The sequence below is a fragment of the Pongo pygmaeus genome, chromosome 23, assembly GCF_028885625.2.
Source record: "Pongo pygmaeus isolate AG05252 chromosome 23, NHGRI_mPonPyg2-v2.0_pri, whole genome shotgun sequence".
Taxonomy (NCBI): domain Eukaryota; kingdom Metazoa; phylum Chordata; class Mammalia; order Primates; family Hominidae; genus Pongo; species Pongo pygmaeus.
The window spans coordinates 30600010-30613913 of record NC_085931.1 but is presented as its reverse complement, the minus strand read 5'-3'; the positions used below and the strand labels follow the sequence as shown (position 1 = coordinate 30613913).

General features: G+C 42.8%; 1 pseudogene; it reads left to right on the top strand.

Moving 5' to 3' along the window:
- The first annotated feature begins 5640 nt into the window (after window positions 1-5640).
- LOC129023701 (set1/Ash2 histone methyltransferase complex subunit ASH2-like) lies at window positions 5641-9439 on the top strand (annotated as a pseudogene).
- The last annotated feature ends 4465 nt before the right edge of the window (window positions 9440-13904 follow it).

The following is a 13904-nucleotide window of genomic DNA, read 5'->3' as shown; positions in this document are numbered from 1 at the left end:
AAATTAGACAAATGTTGACTTTTTTTGATCCTTGAATACATCACCACCAACACGCAGCTATGCAACCTGTGACCAACCCCAGCAACCCCTCATGACCCCTTGTCATCTCCCTCCCTCCCTTCCCGAGCGCTCTCCTGTGCAGCCACAGATCTGCCTCTGTCACTATTGTTTGCTTTCCATTTTTTGGAATGTATCAATGTTATCAAACATTACTTCCCATTCGTTCTGGCTTTTTTCACACTGCAAACTCCTTTTGAGATTCTTCCTGTTCTCACTGAATTGCACCCATCCCATAGAGGGCTCATTACTACCTTTGAGGGCTGTTAGGTTGATTATTCCTGATTTTGTTTATTTTAAAGTTTGAATTTATCATCCATCAAAATGAAACCCTTGGAGTTGTGTTCATCTAAGGTGACAGGAGAGTCTGTGATGTCTTGTTGGGATTCTTGCTTCTTCATCTCTTACCTCTGGTTCTCTCTATACTGGAAGACGTTCTCATATTCTATTTATTTACTTATTCATTTATTTGGGTTTTTAAGGATTTTAGTGGTTTTATTCTCTTTAATTATTAATTTTTTTATTTTAATTGGTTTTTAGCGAACCGGTGGTCTTTGGTTACATAAACAACCTCTTTAGTTGTGATTTCTAAGATACTACTGGTGCACTCATCACCCAAGCAGCGTACAGTGTACCCAGTGAGTAGTCTTTTATCCCTCATCTGGCTTCTACCGTTTCTTCCAAGACCCCAAAGTCCATTGTATCATTGTTATGCCTTTGTGTTCTCATAGCTTATCTCCCACTTATTATTGAGCATGTGGATTAGTGTATTAGTCAGTATTCTCCAGAGGGACAGAACTAATGGAATATATATATATATATATATATATATATTTAAAAAACTCATATATATACGAGTTTATTAAGTATTAGCTCACATGATCACAAGTCACACAATAGGCCATCTGCAGGCTGAGGAGAAAGGAAAGCCAGTCCATGTTCCAAAACTGAAGAGCTTGGAGTCCGATGTTCAAAGGCAGGAAGCATCCAGCACAGGAGAATCATGTAGGCTGGGAGACTAAGCTAGTGTCTCACATTTTTCTGTCTGCTTATATTCTAGCCATGATGGCAGCTGATTAGCTTGTGTACACCAAGATTAAGGGCGGGTCTGCCTTTCCCATCTCACTGACACAAATGTTAATCTCTTTGGCAAAACCCCCACAGACACACCCAGGATCAATACTTTGCATCCTTCAATCCTATAAAGTTGACACTCAATATTCACCATCACAATTACTGTCATAGACTAGGTACCAAATCTTCTTTCAATGTCTGATAGAATTCAAATGGGAATCTGTCTGGTCCTGGACTTTTTCTGGGGGTTGACTTTTTAAAATTATTATTTCAATCTCACTGCTTGTTATTGGTCTGTTCAGAGTTTCTATATCTTCCTGGTTTAATCTAGGAGGGTTGCGTGTGTTCAGATATTTATCCATCTTCTCTAGGTTTTTCAGTTTATGTGCATATTATCTTTTGTATTGTTTTTTGTTTCAATTTTATTTAGTTCTGGTCTAATCTTTGTTATTTCTTTTCTTCTTCTGAGTTTGGGTTTGCATTGTTCTTGATCCTCCAGTTCCATGAGGTGTGACTTTAGATTGTCTGTTTGTGCTCTTTCTGGATTTTTGATGTAAGTATTTAATGCTAAACTTTTCTCTTAGCACCTCCTTTGCTGTATCCTAGAGGTTTTCATAGGTTGTATCAAGATTTAGTACAGCTGCCTCCTTACTATTGACCAACAGCTTTTTAATTCCTGAGAGTGTGACCTCATTGAATCCTGACAACAGCTTTGTGATTGCTTTTCGTGCAGTAAGCCCTTGTTAGAGAGGGAGTGCTTGTGGCCTGGAGGTAGGATTCTGCAATTTATCAAACAAAAACACTGGAGGTCAGTTAAATTTGAATTCAGTAAAACAATGACGAGGAATTTGTATATGTATTTCCCACATGATATAGTTAAATTGAAATACAAACTTACCTGTGTGCCCTGTAGTTTATCTACCAACTCCTCACAGGGTTCAAAGTCTCGAAGAGGCAGCATTGGGGCTGGCCTCCCCTTACTGATGTCAGTTCTATGAGATGAACCTCAAAGACAGAGCTTCTCTAACACAGCTACCCTCAAGAAAGCATGGCAGTTAGTACGAAATACATGATATAAGATTCCCAATCAATAAAGCCTACTCACTTCCCTAATTCTTGTTTCTATTATTCTTCAAGTCTGTAGACTCAAGACCTCCATTGGGGTTGCTGCAGCCAGAGTTCTGGATGAGGGACCTCATAAGTCTTTCAAAACCAGATGCAAGGGGACTGACTACTTAGTCCCCACACAGTGGGGCTTATGCCAGGGGTAATTAAGTAAGAAATAGAAGAGCTCAGCATGGCTCTCCTTTTGTCCAGTGAGACACCAAACTCCAAGGTCCTTTTGATGCTGAAGGTGGGTGGGCTGAGAGTAGGGGGAGACCAACCCTGAGAGCCCAGAGCTTCCAGGACAGGACTTGGGAGTCTGAAAAGGGGCCACACTCCTGAGTGGGGAAGAAGGAGGCATCTCTGGCCATAGCCTGGCATTTCTAGTGGCTTCCCTTCACCAAACAGGGCTCTCTGTTCTGATGTCTATCAGAGAATCTCCTTCAGTGAGACTAAGATCCCAGGACTTTACTAAAAATAGCAGCATGAACCAGACAGATATGTTATGCTACAGGAATTCTGCACAGAGCAGTGAGTACAAATGCAGCTTAACAAGGGCCCTCACAGTCATATCTTTGGTGCAGAAGAAAGAGACAAAGGCAGAGAGATACTGAAGGGCTCAGTAGGTCTAGGACTGGGGCAGCACTGGGTGCTGTAGGCTTGTCCTTGAGGCATCTACAGGTAAGAACAACTGGGAAGCCATCCTCCTGTGACCCTGTATCATCTGCTCACTTCTCACTGGGCTCAGCAGCTGTGTCCTTACAGGGAACCAGATTCAGCCAACCTGGCCTTCTCCACTCCACCTGGGACATGTATTCTGGTGACTGTCTGGACTGAGGTTCTATGAAGCGGCTGGCAGACAAGAGGAGGGGACTGATTTGCATGAAGAAACCATTGCACACCCTTTCCTTTCATCTAAAACCCATTAATGGACACTCTGGGGCCACCGATAGAAGTCTAGCTTGTCTCCTAAATTTGGGAGTTATGAAGGAGTCATTCCTGATCAATCTACAGGAGAAGAGGGGCCATCAGCAGCAGGTAGGCAGAGTGAGGGAGAAACTGGCTTCTTTGAGAGACTCATCAACACAGCCACCAACTCTGGGACAAATGGGGCACTTGATATAACAGTCACCCCAAGCTACTCACAGGAGCCTGAGCCTAGTCCCCTCACCTTATTGCTTCTGATTCTGGTTCATGCCTCTGTTTTCCCTGGATCCTTTGCCCATGTCTGAGTCTAGGGAGGCAGGGGTAGCTCCATTTCAGTCAACATCTACAGAGATGTAACAGCTACTATGGCTTGGAGCAGAGTCCACAGTTGTACCTGTGAGGGCCTATCCTGCTCCCCCATCCCCTTACACAGGTGACCACTGCTGTGTTTCTGATGAACTGACCCTTTTTCCCTGGAAGACACAAGATATTTATTCCTCTCTAACACCAGGCATATAGTGGAGGGGGTAGGGGTGGGTGTGAAGCAGAGTTGCTTTTCCAGATATAATGTAGTAAGGCCCTGGCTACAGAAAATCATTTCCCAAAACTCCACACCCTTTCATGGTAAAAACACTCAACAAACTATGAATAGAAGGAAAGTTCCTCAACATAGTAAAGGCCATCTATGAAAATCCTACAACTAACATCATATGCAATCTGAAAGACCAAAGATGTGTTTTTGTAATATCTATCAGGAACAAAGCAACAATGCACATTTTCACCGCTTCTACTAAAAACAGAAATGGAAGACCTAGCCAGAGTAATTAGGCAAGAGAAAGAAACCAAATAAAAATTAGAAATAGAAAGTAAAATTATCTCCGTTTTCATTTGATTTAATGTCATATGTAGAATACCCCTAAGAGTCCCACAAAAGAAAACTTTGTCAGAATGATTCAATGTATTCGGTAGTGTTTCCGAATACAAAAATCACCATGTAAAATTATCTCATGGCTGGGCATGGTGACTCATGCATATAATCCTAGTACTTTGAGAGGCTGAGGCGATAGGATTGCTTGTGGTCAAGAGTTCAAGACCAGCCTGGGCAACAAAGCAAGACTCTGTCTCTACAAAGAGAGAGAGAGAGATGAAAGAAGAAAGGAAAGAAAGAAAGACAGAAAGGAGGAAGGAAAAGAAAGAAAGAAAAGGAAGGAAGGAAGGAAGGAAGAAGAAAGAAAGAAAGAAAGAAAGAAAGAAAGAAAGAAAGAAAGAAAGAAAGAAAGAAAGAAAGAAAGAAAGAAAGAAAATGTCTTACATTTCAATACTTGAGCAAACGGGAAACAACCCAAAACAAAATCAGGACCCACACCCATTAAGATGGCTTTACCCAAATAATAGAAAATAATAAGTTCTAGCAAAGATACATAGAAATTATAACTGTTATGCATTGCTGGAGGGACTATAAAATGATGCATCCACTGTGGTGGCCTTGATGACAGTTCCTCAGAAAACTAAATACAGAATTACCATTTTATCAGAATTTTCACTTCTGGGCATGTGCCTCAAAGAATTGAAAGCAGGATCTCGAGAGAAAATTGTACACCCTTGTTCATAGCAGCATCATTCACAATAGCTAAAAGGCGGAGGTAGCCCAAGTGTCATCTAATGGATAAACGGGATATAGTATACACACGCAAGGGAATAGTATCCAACCTTAAAAAGAAAGTTCTGACCCATGCGATGGCATGGATGAACCCTAAAGACATCATGCCAGCAGAAATAAGCTGGTTCAAAAGGACAAATGTTCTTTGTTTGCTCTTATATGAGGTACCTAGAGTAGTGAAATCCATAGAGACAAGAAGTAGAATGATGTTTTCCAGGCATGAAGTTTTGGTTTGGGAGGATGAAAAATTCCTGGAGGTGAATGGTGGTACTGTCGTTGTACAACAGTATTACTTTACTTAATGACACTGAAGCGTATGCCTGAAAATGGTTAAAATATGTATTTTGTGTTTGAATAATTTACCACTGTCAAAACCAAAAAGATTTATATTTGGTGCAGTTTCTCTACTTACAAGAACAATAAAGATATACAGGACTAGGAGAGTGTGCCTGAGTAGCCAGGATGCCCTTCCTGCTGTGCCAGCCCCACAGCATCCTAACAGACCAATAGAGTTGGAGGTGCCTCATTACAGGTGACATAAAATAACATGAGAAAGTGTGAGAATGGCCATGACGGTAGCGGTGGGTGCCTGACCCAGTCCAGGAGCAGCCGCTAGTGCAACCATGGCCAAAGAAGGGGAGATGAATCTGGTGGCAGTGGTAGCAGCCTCTCCAGCTGGAGAGGGGCATCTGCTGTCCTATGAAAATGGCTCATAGTTGATATATCTGGCAAAGACATGTCATCCTGTCTACCTTTCATGACCAACTACAGTTGTCATAGTGCTTTGGTTAACCTGGCATGGCAGTCCCGAAAACAGGATGAATGTTATACCATTTATTGATAAATACTGGGAGTGCATGATGACCATTCAGACACCTGGGAAAATGACTAGGCTGAATAACATTGTTAAAACAACAAGTAAAGAGAGAGATTTATTCTTGGTAAAGGACCACCTGGATCCAGGGAGTAAAGACCTGAAAGAAGATTGCCCAAGATTTGGACTTTTGGATCAGAACTTTGGTAAAACTGATCCTGTTTATGACAACCAAAAGCAAAGCAGTGCCCTGTCTATGAGTGGGAATCTGAATGGGGCAATGAACAGGAAGCAGCAGAAAAGAGGAAGAGGAGCTCAGTGCAAACAGCAAGATGAGATCCCAGAGACCACCAAGAAGGCCCAGAGTGACCCTTTGTTTTCTTCTCAGTGTCTTGCCCCTTACACCTTTTAAAACACCCATTTAACAAAGATGGCTATTGGTATATTCCAACCGAGCCTGATCCACACACCCTAGGTCCTCAGAAGGTTGAAGACTGCTAGGCAGGAGAAGTTATTCCTGAAGACCTCTACAGAGCCTGTTTCTGTGAACAGGTTTTGTTAGTCTAACATGATTGAGCTCTCCAGGTAAAGATCTCCAATGACCAGCTGGCTGGCTGTGGTTGGAAAGAAGGGCTACTCTATGATGCAGGCCTCTCATGGGGTATGGAAAGGGACCTGGTACTTTGAAATCATCAAGGATGAGTTGTCACCACACACCACTGCCAATGGAGTTGGTCTCAGCCCTAAGGTAAACATCAATCTCCCTTAGGTTATGATAAACTTAGGTATTCTTGGCAGAGCAAAAGGGAACCAAGTTCCACCTGTCCACTGGCAAATAATACTCTTCTAGCTATGGATGAGGACGTGTCCTGGGATTTTATATGAATCTTCCTGAAAACACAGAGACAGCCAAGTTATTGCCTGATACTTACAAAGATAAGGCTTTGATAAAATACAAGAATTATTTGTATTTTGAGGAAAAAGACATTTTGGATAAAGTACAGAAGAGCCTAAAACAGATTCTGCACAGTAAAATAATATTTTATAAAAATAATGTCAGTTAATATGTTGCATAAAAGGGTATTTTTGAGGGGGTTGATTTCCAGCCATCTCACGGGAAAACAGCTGCATGGTTTGCATTAACTTTGGACTGTGCTGCAAGTGTCCTCCAAAGGATCTCACTCCCCTATGAGTGACATGGGCTGGGATGCTGTGGTAGAGCACACTCTGGCTGATGTCTTGTATCTCCTGGAGACAGGAGTGGGTGGAGGCACAATCCTCCACGGGAACCCTGAACAGTTCCCTCTTTCTTTTCAAATATGCACTTTCTGGGGAATGATACTGGACGGCTTTTGTAGATGTTGTTGTTTTTTGAACTGTCTCAAGTGTTTTCCCAAAGATGCTCCAGAACATAGCCTATCCATTTAGCAAGTTAAAAGGCTGAATAAGACTGGGAGAGAGTCCCTGCTCATCATCATTCTTCTTCCACTTCCATTGACTGCTCTTATTTTGCGTGCCATAAGCCAATAGCTACTGATCCCAAGATCTTGTAATCCCTCTGTAAAACTGGTGCTGTACTGCATACCTTGCCAGCTGGGACTTTTTATCTTACTGCATTTTCCAGGAATAAATAATCTTGTCCTAATAACGAACATATTTAAAGACATTTCCTTCTGTGGACACTGATTCCATGTTATCTGTTTTCCAAGGAAGTGGTGAGCCCGTTTCTGAGAACACCTGGTATCAATGGCTGTCCCTTCCAAACCAAGCAAAAAGTGATTTCCTGTCGGTATGGATTTGGTTTTGTTATTAATTTTAAAACATACCTTTGAAGACTTAGATCTCTGAAATTACTAGATCTCTAGAAGTGTAATTGTGAAAGAAGCTTGCTTGCATCATCAACAAAATGAAAGACTCTTTCTAAATAAAATTTGTTTTGAAGTTAAAAAAAGAATAATGCGAGATTGGAACCAGGGAGGTCTGAGGATTCCAAAGAGCACTCTCAATTCCAAAGCTAATTTTCAGCTCAGGGACCCCTAACAGCCCTTCACTTCTTATGAGTCCCTAGAAGGACTCACATAACTCACTGAAAACTGTGACATTCATTAATATGATTTTTCTACAGTGAAATAATACAGATTAAAATAATTCAAGGAAAGAGACACATGGGCAGAGTTCAGGAGAATTCCAAGCACAAGCATCCATTTGTCCTCTCCCAGTGGAGTAATAGACAATGCTGCATTCTGCCGGCAACAATGTGTGATTCTATGTAGGAAGCATTGCCAACCAGCAAAGCTCACCCAGGCTTGGTGTCCAGAACAATTTTGAGTGGTGGGGTGGGTGAGAGTGGGGTTGTTACGTAGACCTTGCTGATGATCCTCATGGCTCACTTGAGTTTCCACTGACTTGACAAGAAAACTTCAATCTTCAACCTTTGGTCATTTTCTTTTAAAAAATTTTCTAAAGAAAATTATTTTAAAAAGTCTCACATAAATGAGCTGTTTATCCACTATGAGGCTCAATGCAAGTAGTTTCAAAAAGTCGGTAGGTCATTAAAACAATTATTTCATCATTCAAACCATTCAGATAACAACGAACACCATGTGTAGCACTAAAATTGCATTAGAGTCACAGGGGCAGGATTTCAGCAACAGCAAGAGAAAGTAGTACAAATAGGAATGAGCAAAGAATAGACAATTCATGGGTATGAATTGGCCTGGGAAATATTGTGGCATGTCCAAAGATAAATCAATAGTTATTTGTTAAACAAGAGAAACACCACGCATTCTCAGTCCGGGAAAGCCACCAGGGGGCGGTCTGGGTCTCTTGGATTGTAAGAAGCTCAAGAGGTTCAAACTTATTGAACCCTGCACAGATGCTCACTGACTCATGTAAATGTTAGAGCAGTGCTTCCTCCCCCAGGACAAATCCACAGCACACAGCCACCCTGGGCTGGCCCCTCACAGTGTAGCTGCTCTCAGGGCTGTGGACCCAGGTGGTGATAAAGGCAATAAAGATTTGCATAAAGCAGCACACAACACACCCCCTCCATGCAGAGAGCTCAATAGGAGATAAAGAGCCATCAGAATCCAGCCCCAGCTCTGGCGCCAGGGGTCCCTTCCAATATCAGCACCATGGCCTGGACTCTGCTCCTCCTCCAGTTCCTCCTCATTTGCTGCCCAGGTTAAGAGAGATTTCAAATACCAGCCTTTGAAGGGATCCCTTTTTCTCCCTTTCTAATTCCTAATATATGTCTGTTTTTTTTGTTTCAGGGTCCAATTCCCAGGCTGTGGTGACTCAGGAGCCCTCACTGACTGTGTCCCCAGGAGGGACAGTCACTTTCACCTGTGGCTCCAGCACTGGAGCTGTCACCAGTGATCATTATCCCTACTGGTTGCAGCAGAAGCCTGGCCAAGCCCCCAGGACACTGATTTATGATACAAGCAAGAAACACCCCTGGACACCTGACTGGTTCTCAGGCTCCCTCCTTGGGGACAAAGCTGCCCTGACCCTTTCGGGTGCACAGCCTGAGGATGAGGCTGAGTATTACTGCTTGCTGCACTATAGTGGTGCTCAGCACAGTGACAGGCTCATAAGAGGAACCAAGACATAAACCTCCCTCGGCCCTTGTGATGTGGAGATTGCGTGATCAGACACGCCAGATCCCAAGACAGCCTACATGTGGACCAACCATACAAAGGGGAAGGAAAGGGTTTGAATTGATTCCTATTTCTACTTAAGTCCTGATGCATAGGAAATGTAAGAATGAATTGGGAGTAACTGGATCAAAAAAAAAAAAAAAAGGAAAAGTTAATTGTTTTATATTCTAAAAGGAACACTAACAGCAGGATCAGATATAAAGGCTGAGTCAAAATGCATTTCCTCTAGAAAGAAGCATCTTCAGTGTATAGGCTTTCTGAGCTAAGAGCAAAGAGAAGAAACTTTTTTTGTATATGACTAAAGTTTGTTTTATTGAGTTACTTTCAAACCAATACATGCCTATTATATAAAATAAAAATATTAAAAACCACCAAGTTCACTGCAAAGCTGTCTTATCAGAAACAAACAAATTTCTTCATTTGGATGCATTCTTTCACTTTTGTTCTCAATATTTCCACAATGGGGGTCAAACCTTATGCTTTTTTTCTCTGGTTTTACACATCTTTATGCCACCTCCCACACCCTGTGCCTCTCTCCTGACTCTCAGGGTCCTGGGCAGTCAGGGCTCACTTGGTAGCCTGCACAGTCTGTCTGTGACTAAACCAGTCACCATCTCCTGCACTGGAAGCAGCAGCAATAAGGTTCTTGGAATTGTGTCCTGGTACCAACAATGACAAGGAAGTGCCTCCAAACTTCTGATTTATAGAAGCAAATATCTGTCTGTAGGGATCCAGGATGGATGCTCGGGCTACCAGTTTGGCAAGGAGGCCTTCCCAAGCGTCTCTGGGCTCCAAGCTGAGGACAACGCTGATCTCAACTGTTGGCTTCAGACAGCCCCCTGGAGGCCCAAACAGTGCTGCAGTCTGGGGGTGTGAGACAGGAACATGTCAGCTCTCCTAGCAGCATGACCTAACTGCAGCACCAGATACAACCAGGACAGCAGGGCTGTTTACCATTTGTGTGCATGTTTGCTGGTGCTGCTGCTAACCAGGACCCAGGGCTCAGATTAGGAACAGTGATCTAGAGAATGCTGCTTTGTTTTCTCAGGGCTAGACTTCAGAGAGAGCCCTTGGCCACAGCATTGTCAGACTGCCTCAGAAGAATCAGAAAGTCCTTGATTTCTGGAACAGGCTGCCCTGGAAATACAGCCATGATAGGCCAGGGCAAGCAGGGACAGAATCCAGCTGGGTCTGTCTCAGGCACGTGCACTGATAAAGATCTCTGTTTGTCCTTATTGTTTACTGAATACTTACTATGTGCCAGGCTCAGGTCTCGTGCTAAGGATACAGAGGCGACAAGACAGACAGGGATCCTGTTTTCACAGGACTGACACCAAGCAGAAAAGTGAAGGCCAACAAGCCAATAGGAAGAAGGTATATTGTGGTGTATCCAAGAGGTGACACTGGCCAGAAGGGGGAGAGCAATAGGAAGCCCTTAGGGAGTTGTAAGCAAGGAAGACAGACTGATTTGAGACTTAGGAGAAAAGTCCAGCTTCTCCAAAGAAGATGAAAAAGGAGGGGAGAGAGTGAAAGTAGAGGGTCTAATTAGGAGATGGTAGCTTTGTCCACATGAAAGATGAGGTCTCCAGCAAGTGACAAAGCAGCTGAGGTGGTGAAATATGCGTGACCCACATCATGGTGAGTGAGACTAAAGGAAAGAGGTCACTAGGTTGAGGCCCAGAGCTTGTTCCTGTGATATAAACCTGACAACATCCTCCTGCTGTTAATTGAGTGTCTCACACACCGTTTTTCTTTGGATATCTCCTGGGACTCAGGACTCATTGCTGCCCTTCCCTCGTATTCAGTGAGATTCATTTCGAACATCACTTTTCACACCCAGAGAGAGACCTGGCTCCTTTGTATGGAACAAAAGCACTGAGAGTCAGGACAGAGCATTCTTCAGAATATGGGATGATGCCTTCCATACTAAAGGGGCTGCTGTTAAAGCTCATAATCAAACCTCCCTGGAGCTATATCAGAAACCATGAGAAGGGGTGGAGGAGCCATGATGGCCGAATAGGAACAGCTCCGGTCTACAGCTCCCAGCGCGAGCGACGCAGAAGACGGGTGATTTCTGCATTTCCATCTGAGCTTTGAGGAGAGCAGTGATTCTCCCAGCACGCAACTGGAGATCTGAGAACGGGCTGACTGCCTCCTCAAGTGGGTCCCTGACCCCTGACCCCCGAGCAGCCTAACTGGGAGGCACCCCCCAGCAGGGGCAGACTGACACCTCACACGGCCGGCAAGGTACTCCAACAGACCTGCAGCTGAGGGTTCTGTCTGTTAGAAGGAAAACTAACAGAAAGGACATCCACACCAAAAACCCATCTGTACATCACCATCATCAAAGACCAAAAGTAGATAAAACCACAAAGATGGGGAAAAAACAGCAGAAAAACTGGAAACTCTAAAAAGCAGAGCACCTCTCCTCCTCCAAAGGAACGCAGTTCCTCACTAGCAACGGAACAAAGCTGGACGGAGAATGACTTTGACGAGCTGAGAGAAGAAGGCTTCAGACGATCAAATTACTCCGAGCTATGGGAGGATATTCAAACCAAAGGCAAAGAAGTTGAAAACTTTGAAAAAAATTTAGAAGAATGTATAACTAGAATAACCAATACAGAGAAGTGCTTAAAGGAGCTGATGGAGCTGAAAACCAAGGCTCGAGAACTACGTGAAGAATGCAGAAGCCTCAGGAGCCGATGCAATCAAATGGAAGAAAGGGTATCAGCCCTGGAAGATGAAATGAATGAAATGAAGCGAGAAGGGAAGTTTAGAGAAAAAAGAATAAAAAGAAACGAGCAAAGCCTCCAAGAAATGTGGGACTATGTGAAAAGACCAAATCTACATCTGACTGGTGTACCTGAAAGTGACGGGGAGAATGGAAACAAGTTGGAAAACACTCTGCAGGATATTATCCAGGAGAACTTCCCCAATCTAGCAAGGCAGGCCAACATTCAGATTCAGGAAATACAGAGAATGCCACAAAGATGCTCCTCGAGAAGAGCAACTCCAAGACACATAATTGTCAGATTCACCAAAGTTGAAATGAAGGAAAAAATATTAAAGGCAGCCAGAGAGAAAGGTCGGGTTACCATCAAAGGGAAGCCCATCAGACTAACAGCGGATCTCTCGGCAGAAACCCTACAAGCCAAAAGAGAGTGGGGGCCAATAGTCAACATTCTTAAAGAAAAGAATTTTCAACCCAGAATTTCATATCCTGCCAAACTAAGCTTCATAAGTGAAGGAGAAATAAAATACTTTACAGACAAGCAAATGCTGAGAGATTTTGTCACCACCAGGCCTGCCCTAAAAGAGCTCCTGAAGGAAGCGCTAAACATGGAAAGGCACAACCGGTACCAGCCACTGCAAAATCATACCGAAATGTAAAGACCATCGAGACTAGGAAGACACTGCAACTAACGAGCAAAATAACCAGCTAACATCATAATGACAGGATCAGATGCACACATAACAATATTAACTTTAAGTGTAAATGGACTAAATGCTCCAATTAAAAGACACAGACTGGCAAATTGGATAAAGACTCAAGACCCATCAGTGTGCTGTATTCAGGAAACCCATCTCACATGCAGACACACACATAGGCTCAAAATAAAAGGATGGAGGAAGATCTACCAAGCAAATGGAAAACAAAAAAAGGCAGGGGTTGCAATCCTAGTCTCTGATAAAACAGACTTTAAACCAACAAAGATCAAAAGAGACAAAGAAGGCCATTACATAATGGTAAAGGGATTAATTCAACAAGAAAAGCTAACTATCCTAAATATATATGCACCCAATACAGGAGCACCCAGATTCATAAAGCAAGTCCTGAGTGACCTACAAAGAGACTTAGACTCCCACACATTAATAATGGGAGACTTTAACACCCCACTGTCAACATTAGACAGATCAACGAGACAGAAAGTCAACAAGGATACCCAGGAATTGAACTCAGCTCTGCACCAAGCAGACCTAATAGACATCTACAGAACTCTCCACCCCAAATCAACAGAATATACATTTTTTTCAGCACCACACCACACCTATTCCAAAATTGACCATATACTTGGAAGTAAAGCTCTCCTCAATAAATGTAAAAGAACAGAAGTTATAACAAACTATCTCTCAGATCACAGTGCAATCAAGCTAGAACTCAGGACTAAGAATCTCACTCAAAACCGTTCAACTACGTGGAAACTGAACAACCTGCTCCTGAATGACTACTGGGTACATAACGAAATGAAGGCAGAAATAAAGATGTTCTTTGAAACCAACGAGAACCAAGACACAACATACCAGGATCTCTGGGATGCATTCAAAGCAGTGTGTAGAGGGAAATTTATAGCACTAAATGCCCACAAGAGAAAGCAGGAAAGATCCAAAATTGACACCCTAACATCACAATTAAAAGAACTAGAAAAGCAAGAGCAAACACATTCAAAAGCTAGCAGAAGGCAAGAAATAACTAAAATCAGAGCAGAACTGAAGGAAATAGAGACACAAAAAACCCTTCAAAAAATAAATGAATCCAGGAGCTGGTTTTTTGAAAGGATCAACAAAATTGATAGACTGCTAGCAAGATTAATAAAGAAAAAAAGAGAGA